Consider the following 13,506-nt stretch of genomic DNA (forward strand, 5'->3'; position numbering starts at 1 on the left):
TTCCTATGGAGCCTTATCTCAGATGGGTACGCGCAAGAGCTCGTGAATTTGTCATGCCCTATCTTGCGGTTGGACCATTGATTGTTGAATCAGGGGTCGAAAGAGGTACTTCCCAGATCATTTCCTATCCAGATATGCCTACCGATGTTGAGGAATTAAAGAGATCCTGGACCCAGTTGAGAGAGGAGAGGGATACGTTTGAAGCTCAGTTCAATGCAGAAAGGAAAAAAGTACTAGAGCTCACCAGCCAGCTTAATGAGGAACGAAGACTCAATGCATATCTTCGCCCAAAAAGAAGCCGCCCCTGGGAGACTTAGGCTTTCATTGTAGTTGTATTATTATTTTCTTTTTTTGTAATGAACATTGATTAAGAAATTAGTAATAAAAGTTCCTCTCTGTTTGGTAGTTTATGCAAAGTTAAATTCCAAAAGTCCTTGAAAACATTTCATACATTGCATTGCATAACATAACATTGCATAACAGGTATTCCAAAAGACCATATTCTCACGGTCTTCCTCTTAAACAGAAAGAATGGCTCTCGAACAAACTGTCAAAGATCTCCAGGCTCAGAATGCCCAATTCCAGGAGATGATGCTGAGCTTATCCAAGGGGCAGGAGGAACTGAAGGCTCTCTTGCTCGAGAAGAAGAAAGACCAGAAACCTGTGAGTTACATTAACCCGGGAAGGAGGCGTAAAGGACAGACTGCAGGAATCAAGGTTAGACTTCCGAATGGTCCAGAAGAGGAGACGGAGAATGATTCAGAGGAGGAGAATGTTGATGCCACCAACCCTGAGGATGATGATGAAGATTATGAAAATGAACAGTACTCTCCAAGAGATGATAAGTACAAGTTGCTGGAAGAACGTATGCTAGCCATGGAGGGTCAGAAGGCGCCTGGTCTGGATTTCGAAAGTTTGGGTCTGGTCTCCGATGTGACCATTCCTCGCAAATTCAAAATCCCCGCTTTCACTAAGTACGATGGTGCGTCCTGTCCTCAGATGCATCTAAGGGCTTATGTGAGAAAGATTCAGCCGCATACCACTGATAGGAAGCTATGGATCCATTTCTTCCAAGAAAGTCTGTCTGGCACTCAGTTGGAATGGTATTATCAGCTCGAAAGTTCTGACATCCGCACCTGGACCGATTTAGCAACAGCTTTCTATAAATAGTACCAGTATAATTCTGAGCTAGCGCCTACTCGGCTACAGTTGCAGAATATGGCTATGGGATCTAAAGAAAGCTTCAAAGAGTATGCTCAGAAATGGAGAGATTTGGCCGGCAGAGTCAAACCCCCTATGACTGACCGAGAATTAGTAGACCTGTTCATGGGTACACTGACTGGCCCATTCTACAGCCATCTGCTGGGAAGTTCTTCATCAGGTTTCACTGAACTTATATTGACAGGTGAACGGGTGGAGAACGGCATTCGAAGTGGAAAGATACAGGCAGCTACCTCTGCAAGTAGCAAAAGGTCCTATCAGGGGAAGAATGAATCAAATGCTGTGTACGGTCAAAAGAATCGTAATAAGAAAAATGGTGACCATGCCGTTGGGGCAGTCACAATTGCAGCCCCGCCAGCTCAAAACTTCCAGCACAGACAAGACAGACCAAGAAGGCAGTTTACCAAGATCAATATGACTTTAGCACAGGCACTGCAAAGTATGCTAAAGGCAAACTTAATCACTCTCAGAGGTCCTCCTGCAAATGTCAACACTACTTCGCCTCGTTATAATCCCAATGCCAGGTGTGCATATCACTCCGATAGCCCCGGGCATGATACAAACGATTGTTGGTTGTTGAAGAACAAAATTCAGGATATGATCGATGCTGGGGAAATTGAATTCGAGCCTCCGGAGACTCCTAATGTCATCACTGCACCTATGCCTAATCATGACAAGGCTGTTAATGCTCTCGATGACGATTCTCTCATCACTACTGTAGCGGACTTAACATCTTCTCTCCCGAGCATCAAGAAGAAGTTGTTGCAAGCTGGTTTATTTCCAGGATGTGCTGAAAATTGCGATCTCTGTATATCCCGACCCAATGATTGCTTGAAATTAAGGGATGGTGTTCAAAAGCTGATAGATGATCGTACGATTCTCTTCGAAAGGATTCCTAAGGTGGAAGACCCTGTTGAAGAAATATCTGTGATTGCAAGGTCCAAAGTTCTAGTGAAGATTACTGCTCCCAGAGTACCCGTGAAGATTACTGCTGAGCCCAAGGTAGCTCCCTTAATCATTACTGCACCTGGCCCAGTACCGTATTCTTCAAGCAAAGCCATTCCGTGGAATTATGGAGGTGATGTTTACGTCCATGGCGTGAAGCAAGTGGATAATGCTGCTAATCCTAATAGCATTGTTGGGACTAGTAAAATTACTCGAAGTGGAAGGGTCTTCTCTCCGGAAATCGCACCTCCCGTCCTCGAAACTCGAGGAAAGGAACCAGTCAATCCTTCTCAGTCAGAGACACCGGTCGAAGTTACTCTCGAAGATGTTGCCAAGCAGGAGATGGAAGAGGTGCTGAAAATCATCCGCAAGAGTGATTTTGATGTTGTAGAACAGTTGGGGCATACCCCGTCTAAGATATCGATGTTATCCTTGCTGTTATCTTCTGAATCTCATGCCAATGCATTGATAAAATTCCTGAAAACCGCTCATGCACCTCAGGAGACATCTGTCGATCAGTTCGAAAATTATGTTGCTCACTTGGCCGTTGACAATGGCCTAGGCTTTTCTGATGCTGACCTGACACCAGCAGGAAAGAATCACAACAAAGCCCTGCATGTCTCCATTGAGTGTAGGGGAATCACTTTGTCTCATGTGTTGATCGATAATGGCTCTTCTTTGAATGTGCTACCGAAAGCCGTGCTCGATAAACTTGACTGCAAGAGCATTGAACTAAAGCCTAGTGACATTGTGGTGCGTGCGTACAATGGGGCGAAGAGTGTCGTCCAGGGCGAAGTAGTCCTCCCTATCAAGATAGGACCTCAAGTCTTCAATACTACCTTCCATGTAATGAACATTCGTCCTGCCTATTCCTGCTTACTGGGACGCCCTTGGATTCATGAGGCAGGTGCTGTAGCTTCATCTCTCCATCAAAAGCTGAGATATCCAATAGAGGGTAAGATCGTCACTGTGTGTGGGGAAGAAGAGTATATCGTCAGTAGTGTGCATACCTTCAGATACGTTGAGATGGATGGTGAATTCTTCGAGACTCCGTCTCAGTCATTTGAAGTGGTTCCTCCGCCCAGTCCTGTCCTTAAGCCAACTCCCTTTGTGCCCGAGGTGGTTCGAGCTCCTCCCGCCATGATCTCTCTGAAAGATGCTCAAGCTGTGGTTGAAAACGGTGGTTGTACTGGTTGGGGTCCACTGATCAATGTACCCTACAAGTCTGATAAATATGGTCTGGGATTCAACTCTGAAAAGATGGTCAAAGATTAAATCAATGCTGTAGAAGATGCTGACAGTGATTGCGACCTGGATAGCTGGATCTACCCAACAATTGGTGACGGACTCAATAATTGGAAGGCTGAAGACATTATCCCGATTTCCTTTAGTCAGGAGTAATTGTTATTGTCCATTTAGTATTGCAAATTTTTAATTTTTCAATTGAACTTCTTAAAGCATTGTGTCTATGCCCGGGGCACAATAGCTAATTTGTTAAGGGTTTTGTCATTTCATAAGCATATTCATATTCAATAAATCAATGGACTTTTTCGCATTCAAATATCGCGCTCTTTATCTTTCCTGTCGTCTTTCAAACAAGCTATGCTTTCTTACACACACTCACGTAACAAATTGCAGATCCGTATCCACTCTGGATCCTATTGATAATAATTCCGCTACTGTTCATTATGACTTTGAAAATCCGATCTACCAAGCCGAAGATGGAAGTGAGGAAGATTGGGAAGTACCTGGAGAGCTTGCCAGACTGTTACTGCAAGAGGAAAGGACTATACAGCCGCATGAAGAGTCACTCGAAATTGTAAATCTGGGTACTGAAGTAGACAGAAAGGAAGTCAAAATAGGAGCAGGCTTGGAAAACAATGTCAAGAGAAGGTTGATTCAGATGTTGCATGACTATGTAGAGATTTTTGCTTGGTCTTATGAAGACATGCCAGGACTGGATACCGATATAGTAGTGCATCGACTGCCAACGAGGGAAGAGTGTCGTCCTGTTAAGCAAAAGGTTCGTCGCATGCGTCCTGAAATGTCTGAGAAAATCAAAGCCGAGGTGATGAAACAATTTGATGCAGGTTTTCTGGCTGTTACTTCTTATCCTCAATGGGTTGCTAATGTGGTACCAGTGCCAAAGAAGGATGGTAAGGTGCGAATGTGTGTAGATTACCGAGACCTGAATAAAGCGAGTCCCAAGGATGACTTTCCACTCCCGCACATCGATGTTCTGGTAGATAACACCGCTCAACACAAAGTATTCTCCTTCATGGATGGATTCTCGGGTTATAATCAGATTAAGATGGCACCTGAGGACATGGAGAAAACTACGTTTGTGACGCAATGAGGCACTTTCTGTTATAAAGTAATGCCATTCGGTTTGAAGAATGCAGGAGCAACATACCAGCGCGCTATGGTGGTTTTGTTCCATGATATGATTCATCATGAAATAGAAGTATATGTGGATGACATGATAGCCAGATCTCATACTGAAGAAGAACATCTCGATCATTTACACAAATTGTTTGAGAGGTTGAAGAAATACAAGCTGAGATTGAATCCGAACAAATGCACCTTAGGAGTGAGATCCGGTAAACTCTTGGGCTTTATTGTCAGTGATAAAGGAATTGAGGTCGACCCGGCTAAGGTGAGAGCTATTCAAGAAATGCCAGTTCCTCGTACGGAAAAAGAAGTCAGAGGTTTCTTGGGACGGTTGAATTACATTGCCCGATTTATCTCCCATTTGACCGCTACCTGCAAACCCATCTTCAAATTACTGAGGAAAAATCAAGAGATGATATGGAATGATGAATGCCAAGAAGCTTTTGACAAAATCAAGAAATATCTCCAGGAACCTCCAATTCTGATACCACCAGTTGAAGGAAGACCTCTAATCATGTATTTGACCGTGTTAGAAAATTCAATGGGGTGTGTATTGGGGCAACATGACGAGTCTGGTCGAAAAGAGCATGCCATATACTACCTGAGCAAAAAGTTTACCGACTGTGAAACAAGATACTCACTGCTCGAGAGAACTTGCTGTGCTTTGGCCTGGGCTGCTCGCTGACTAAGACAGTATATGTTGAATCATACCACTTTGTTGATTTCTAAGATGGATCCCATCAAATACATATTCGAGAAACCTGCCCTCTCCGGAAGAATAGCGAGATGGCAGATGATCTTAACAGAGTACGACATCCAGTATACTACCCAGAAAGCCATCAAGGGAAGCATGCTAGCTGACCATTTGGCTCATCAAGCGGTGGACGATTATCAATCTATGAATTTTGAGTTTCCGGATGAGGATGTCATGCTTGTTACTGATTACGAAAAACCTAGACCGGATGAAGGACCCGAACTAGGATCCCGATGGACTATGGTCTTTGATGGATCTTCTAATGCATTGGGCCATGGTGTTGGGGTTGTAATTATTTCTCCCGGGGGTTACCATACACCTTTCACTGCTAGACTATGCTTTCATTGTACCAATAATATGGCTGAGTATGAAGCATGTATTTTGGGACTCAAGGCTGCTATAGACCGGCGAATCAAGTTTTTGAGTGTGTACGGAGATTCAGTCTTGGTAATCAGTCAGATCAAAGAAGAATGGGATACTAAACATCCAAATCTCATCCCTTATCGAGAGCGGGTGATGACATTAATCCCACACTTTGAAGAGATTACATTCGAACATATCCCACGAGAAGAGAATCAGTTGGCAGACGCATTAGCTACCATGTCATCTATGTTCAGAGTCAGATGGGACAGCGAAGCTCCCAGGATCACTATTGAACGATTAGATGAACCAGCATACTGTTATGAGCTTAACACTGAGGGAGTAAAAGAGAAACCTTGGTTCCATGACGTAAAAAGATATTTAGAAGCTCAGGAATACCCTGAAGGGGCATCCATCAATGACAAAAAATTCCTGAGGAAGTTCTCCGCTAAATTCTTTCTGAGTAATGGAGTGTTATACAAACGTAATCATGATTCGACTCTGCTTCGCTGTGTGGATAGAAAGGAAGCAGAAAGGATTATGGAAGACATGCATGACAGTATTTTTGGGACTCATTCTAGTGGACATACAATGGCCAAGAAGATTCTGAGATCAGGGTATTATTGGTCTACCATGGAAGCTGATTGCCACCATCACTCCAGAACCTGCCACAAGTGTCAGATCTATGCGGATAAAGTACATGTGCCTCCTGCTCCATTGAACGTGTTGACAGCACCTTGGCCCTTTGCAATGTGGGGCATCGATATGATTGGAGAGATTAAACCTACGGCTTCTAACGGACATCGTTTCATCCTTGTTGCTATTGATTACTTTACAAAGTGGGTAGAGGCGGCCTCATTTGCTTCTGTCACCAAGAATGTGGTGGCACGGTTCATCAAGAATAGTCTTATTTGTCGATATGGCATCCCTGAAAGAATTATCACTGACAATGGTACTAATTTGAACAACAAGATGATTACTGAACTCTGCACGCAGTTCAAAATAAAACACCATAACTCTTCCCCGTACCGGCCAAAGATGAATGGCACCGTAGAGGCTGCTAATAAGAATGTCAAGAAGATCATACAAAAGATGACAATAACGTACAAAGACTGGCATGAGATGTTACCGTTTGCTCTCCATGGTTATCGCACTTCAGTGCGCACTTCGACAGGGGCAACTCCTTTCTCTTTAGTCTACGGAATGGAAGCCGTCTTACCGGTGGAAGTTCAGATTCCCTCTCTAAGGATCATGAAAGAGGCGGGTTTAGGCGAGGATGAATGGATTCAGACTCGGCTCGATCAGATAAATTTGATTGACGAGAAGAGACTTGTGGCTGTTTGTCATGGGCAGATATATCAGAAGCGCATGACCCAGGCATTTAACAAAAGAGTCAAGAAACAGGTGTATCGAATTGGCGACTTGGTGATCAAGCGTATCATTCTACCACAAGGTGATCCCAGAGGCAAGTGGACTCCCACATACGAAGGGCCATTTGTGGTTAAGAAGGTATTCTCCGGTGGAGCCATGATACTTGCTACAATGGATGGCGAAGACTTCCCGCATCCTGTGAACGCGGACATAGTTAAAAATACTACGCATAAAAGAGACCCGCTAGGTCGACGTGCCTAGGCAAAAGTAAGGGCATCCCGGTGAACCAAAAGGGTTCGGGCAAAAATTAGGGATAAATATGTAAAGACGTACACCCGGCAAGTCGAAAACCTGAAAAGGCGGCTTGGGCAAAAAAGGGTGTCCTGGTGGAATGAAAACCTGAAAAGGCGGTCCAGGCAAAAATTAGGGATGAAAGCGTATGACTATGTCCCGTTCTCTGTCAGCTTCAACCAAGCTCAAGGGACTGAACAAGCCAATCACTTCTATCCGACAGTAGGAGATGAGATGCTTGAAGACATAATGACAGTAGTGGAATTAAAACCGATAGGACTTTCTCTGCATAGCTTTCTCTCTGTTTCCATGACAATTTCCTCTTACTAGGATGTCTGTCTCCTTGTACACAAATTGCCTGTTTATAGGCCCTCTTTCAAAATCAACACAATTTTATCTCCAAAAAAAAAAGACCTTTTGTTTTCACTTTTTCTGTTTTGTTTGCGTAAACGTCCATTGATTTAATTTGAATTGATTTATGCATTTGAATATGATCAACGTTTACAAAAAAAATTGCATGCCTGGAATAGTAATAGCAATTACTATACGACTTCAGGATCGAGGAGAAGGTCTAACCACGCTTTCCAATGAATCCGTCGCTAATGTTATTCCCCAACAAGAACCAGCTATTTCCCAGAAGAGGTTGGCATCGCCAGACAGACTGGTCATCTCTTCTATCCCCATCCAGGCTCTGTCGAATGTTTCTACCATCAGACAGAAGTCAAATACCCCCAGCTGAGAAAGGGTCATCAATACAAATACCTCCGACCAGAAGACTAGATTTATTTCCCCAGTGGAATTCCCTGGAAGGATGTTCGGATGCATAGTGCACTCATTACATCGTTTCATATTACATACCTGCATACAATGCTCACATTTACTTCATTCCGCATCATATACTTTACATCATTTCATAGCATGTATATGCATACCATGTTCGCATGCATAAAACATCTCATGCATCATGACATTGCCTGAAACTAACTTTATTTTTCAGGTTAATTATCCTCCTGATCACATTCGAGATTCGAACACAGCTCTCGGATATAATCCATGTGACAAACTCTCTGATATCCTCCCAATGGTGGCATCTCTAAGCCCACCCCAGATATTCATTGCAAATACAACAACAAATATTATCAGATACAGCCTAACGTACGGTTCATTCTGATTCAGCCCGACATATGACTCCTTCAACTCAGATACGATCTAACGTACGATCCATTCTGACTTTCAGCAGCTCCAATACGGTCTAACGTACGACCCATTTGGACCTTCAAATCCTCAGATGCTGCCTAGCGTACGGTACATTCCGGGGTGTAGTCTAGCGTACGACTACTTTCTCCTTCAGATACGGCCTAACGTACGGCTCATTCTGCAACTCCAATACGGTCTAACGTACGACCCATTTGGACCTTCAACTCAGATACGATCTAACGTACGATCCATTCTGACTTTCAACTACTCCAATACGGTCCAACGTACGACCCATTTGGACACTCAAATCCTCAGATGCTGCCTAGCGTACGGTACATTCCGGGGTGTAGTCTAGCGTACGACTACTTTCTTCTTCAGATACAGCCTAACGTACGGCTCATTCTGCAACTCCAATACGGTCTAACGTACGACCCATTTGGATCTTCAACTCCAATACGGTCTAACGTACGACCCATTTGGACTTTCAACTCAGATGTGATCTAGCGTACGATCCATCCTGATTCCACCTTCGTCAGATACAGCCTAACGTACGGCTCATTCTGCAACTCAAATACGATCTAGCGTACGATCCATTCTGATCTTTCATCCCCAGCAAAGTCATCCGCCCAATGAACGACTCACTCTGGTATTCGGACACGGTCTAACGTACGATCCATTCTGATCCCTTATCCCCAGCAGTATATAACACACTCTGACTCCCCAGCGAAGTCGACAGCATAATGGATGACTCACTATACGGTCTAGCGTATGACCCGTTATGACACCCATGTCTCCAGATATCGCCTAACGTATGACACAATCTGAAGCTCTCATCATCAAACTTCCTGGATGGCGTCTTTAAGCCCATCTCCATCAAGACTAATTGACAAGCGCAAATTTTGAGGGCATTCTAGTGTTCAATAATCTTCCACCTCCAGACCACGAATGGCGTACATACCATTCTAACTCTCTCGGTTCAAGAATATTGAACAGGGGCAGCTGTCATACCCCAAAATTTTCCCGTTGATATTACAAAGCATTTTTCAAGACCCTCCGACTTATTTTGCAAGGCACTGACTCTAAAGGAACAAAAGCCCAGCTCACGAGTGGCCCAATCCAGAAAATGGCCCAAACTGGCCTGCTCGCTAGGCGAGCAATTCCTTCGCCTAGCGAACACTTCATTATGACACTCGCCCCAGCGAAGCATCAGATCCAGTAAAAGCCCAAACTAGCCTGCTCGCTAGGCGAGCAAATCCTTCGCCTAGCGAACGTTCGCTACACGCTCGCCTAGCGAAGCTGACAGATAACAGAAAATTCTGGGCTTCACTCTGAGCCCATTAGGTCATCATAACCACTATAAATAGCCAAGCTTCAGCCACGAAAATAGACAGAGAAACACAGAGGAAGACGGACGGAAACCCTGGCAGAGAAACCCTGAAGATCGACTTAGAGAATGCCGAGCAGAGAAACCCTGAAGGCCGCTCTTCCGCACCAAAGTTACCGCCGCCCAACTCCATCCGATACCAAGTTCAGTTACAAACAGGTTTGCGTATCACCAATGCTTCATGCTTTTAATCGATAATCTTTACACATGCAAGGCATCATGATTAAGTTTTCGGATATGTAATTTGATTTCATTTAAGTATGCCTGAATATCCTGAATAATTGTCTATGCTATGCCTGTAATCCAATGCCATAAAAGTTCAGGTTTCCGGAGATCATGCTGCCATCAAATTCAAAACTCGTGGCCGCTCGCTAGCACATCGCTAAGCGAGCCTGCAGCGAGCATTCGTTGAGCTTTCGCTAGGCGAAGTAGGAGCGAACGAAGTAGTGGCCTTTTTGTTTCTTTTCTATTCTGCCTCATGTTTATCTGATCGATACTCATTATAATTCTGCATGATTTGGCCTGACTTTATGGCTGTGGTGTTTATTTTGTGGTGCGACTTTCAATTATATTTTATCTCGATGCTCTAATCCGTGTGTTGAATTGTGTAAAGGCTTACATATTCTCGAAGAAACGGCCGGCCAGGTATTCCACCTTATGTGTGGGATACCCTTATGGAGATTCACTTTGAATTACTCAATTGATTTTAATGTATTAATGTTATGGCGAAGATCCACCCTAATGGCTTAATTGTTCTTAATGCATCGGTTTTAATATGGACCTAATTACCTACTTGATGACGGCTACCTAATTAATTGTAAAACCTCGCCTTTAAATAAGTGATATCGGACCTCTCTTTTGTTACCCCACGATTACGGTATTATGGTCATGTCCCGCGAATGTGGGGATACACTTAGCAATGGCCCCCCGATTAAATCATCATAAAATAAATCATAGTCCCTCGGATGTTGCCTTCAAAAATACGATTTTGTCCCTCGATGACCCTTCGGTGTAGCCTACGGTTAAATGATGATCGTCCCTTCGAATGCTAAGGTATCCTTACAACTGTTGCCTGCAATGACCAATCGATGACCCTTCGATGACCCTTTAACATCCAAAGGATAAACTACTTACTTCTCAATAGTAAGGACAGTTTTACCCTCATAAGGATAGGAAATGCCCGGAAAGACCCCTGACAGGTATAACCCTTAATTGCTCATTCATAACCTAAAATACTTTTCACATCTCACACATTTCCAAACATATTTGTTTAGAAAATCACCACTTGGCATACATCCGTACTAGGATCATTGCCGGGTTATATTTTTCTAAACAACTTTCAAAACTAAATGAGATAACCACTTTGTATACATTCATGCAAGAATCATTACAAAGTTAAATTCTCCTTTTCAAAACATTTCCTACACATTTCTCAAACACTCTTTTTCAAACTAGGAAAACATAAACGATTGAGCAATTAAGAGCCCATGGATAACCATGGATACAAAGGGTGCTAACACCTTCCCTTTGTATAATGTACCTCCCGAACCTAAGAATCTAAATTAAGGTCTTTCCTGTTCTTTTCCACCTTTCCTTATTGGATAAAAGAAAAGTCGGTGGCGACTCTTGCTAACCGCGACATTGCGATTAAAAACACAATAAAGTCAGTTCACCGTATGACACCTATCTCTGAAGTTTTATAACATATGATTGCTTATTGAATAGAAATTGTTCATCAAAATACATGGACTTGTCATCATTAAAAAGGGGGATATTGTTGGAATAAGTTTGGTTCTACAACTATCTTTAAATTTTGGTGATAACAAAATGTAAGAGAATAATTTTTTACTCTAACCAGTTTGTTGAGTTTGTAGAAAATTGAAAAAGATTTTGACTATGAAGATGTCTAGACTCTAAGCCAAAGAATAGAAGCGTTCAACAAGTCAACTCTGATTTATCAAAGTCATCATTTTGAAAAGATGTTTTCAAGGCTAACTCAAATATATAAAGCTTTTAATATCCTCTTGTGAAGTCTTAGAACCTAACATCCAAAGACTATGAAGTCTCACCAAAGATTATGAAGATAGATCTTGAAAACGCTACTCAAGCTTCAACAACAAATATTAGAAGCCTTTGAATGGGAATCGTCCAAAAGTCAACATAATATTTGATGTGACAGAAGTATAAAAGCAAATATACTTTTTTTCCATAAAGTATTTTACTTTATGTGAAAGAAGTCTTTTGCGTCCAATCATCTTCACCAACTACAAGCCACAATGCCACTATAGTGTTTTGTTTGAAGTGATATTCTCCAACAGATACTTAGAGGATATTTTCATCTTCATCTCTAACGAATCTATTTTGCATCTATTTAAAGAGAACTTTGAAGATTGAAGAAGGTGACAAATAATGACTTGATACACGCGCTCAACTACATCAACACACACACACACACACACACACACACACACACACACACACACACACACACACACACACACACACACACACACACACACACACACACACACACACACACACACACACACACACACACACACACACACACACACACACTTAGAAACAAATTAAAAGTGTTGCTTAGACTTATACACTTAGGACAAAGATCATTGAATATTCTTGTTAAGTGTAGAACTTGATTGTAAACTTGTGTATCTACTTTTCAGAAGCATCTATAAACACATAAAATGTTATTATAATTTTTATTGTAATCCTCAAGTGACCATGTTAGGTCAGGATCTTAAGAAATCAATAGCAGTTTGTTATTGAGAAATCTTCTTAAGCGACCAGGTAGGTCAGGTCTTAAGGAGTCAGTGACCGTCATTTTTCTTAGGAGAGCATTTGGGTCAGAATCCTGAAGAAAGTCAGGACATGTTATCACTACATTTCTAATCAAGTTTGATTATTGGACTAAGTCCTTGTCTAAGGCAAATCACTCAGGTGGGTGGATTTGTGGTAGCCTTATTAACTGCGAACCAGGATAAAAATCCTTGCGGAAAAATATCATTCTTGAAACCCAATTCACCCCCTCCACCCCACTTTCTTGTGTTTCTTGAACCTTCATAGGCCTCTAGAGATTTTACACATTGATTTATTTGGGTAAGTTAAAACTTCCTTTGTCAATGGCAAGAAGTATGGGTTAGTCATCATTGATGACTTTAGCAGATGGACTTGGGTAAAGTTCTTAAAACACAATGATGAGTCACATTATATGTTTACTACCTTTTGTACTCAAATGAAAAACGAAAAGAATTAAAAAAATTGTCAAAGTCTGAAGTGATCTTGGAGGTGAATTTGAAAATAAATATTTTTAAAACATTTTTTTAAAACAATGACATTTCTCATGATTTCTCCTGTCCCAAAGCTCCTTGACAAAACTGAGTTGTTGAACGAAAAAGTTATACTCTACAAGAAATGGCTAGAACCATGATCAATAAGACTAATGTGACAAATCACTTATGGGTAGAAGCAGTAAATACTGCATGTTATATTAAGAATATAATCTCAATAAGACCAATTATGGAGAAGACTCTATATGAACTATGGAAGAACAAAAAACCCAATATTTCAC

This window comes from Lathyrus oleraceus, chromosome 5, assembly GCF_024323335.1.
Source record: "Lathyrus oleraceus cultivar Zhongwan6 chromosome 5, CAAS_Psat_ZW6_1.0, whole genome shotgun sequence".
NCBI classification, from domain to species: domain Eukaryota; kingdom Viridiplantae; phylum Streptophyta; class Magnoliopsida; order Fabales; family Fabaceae; genus Lathyrus; species Lathyrus oleraceus.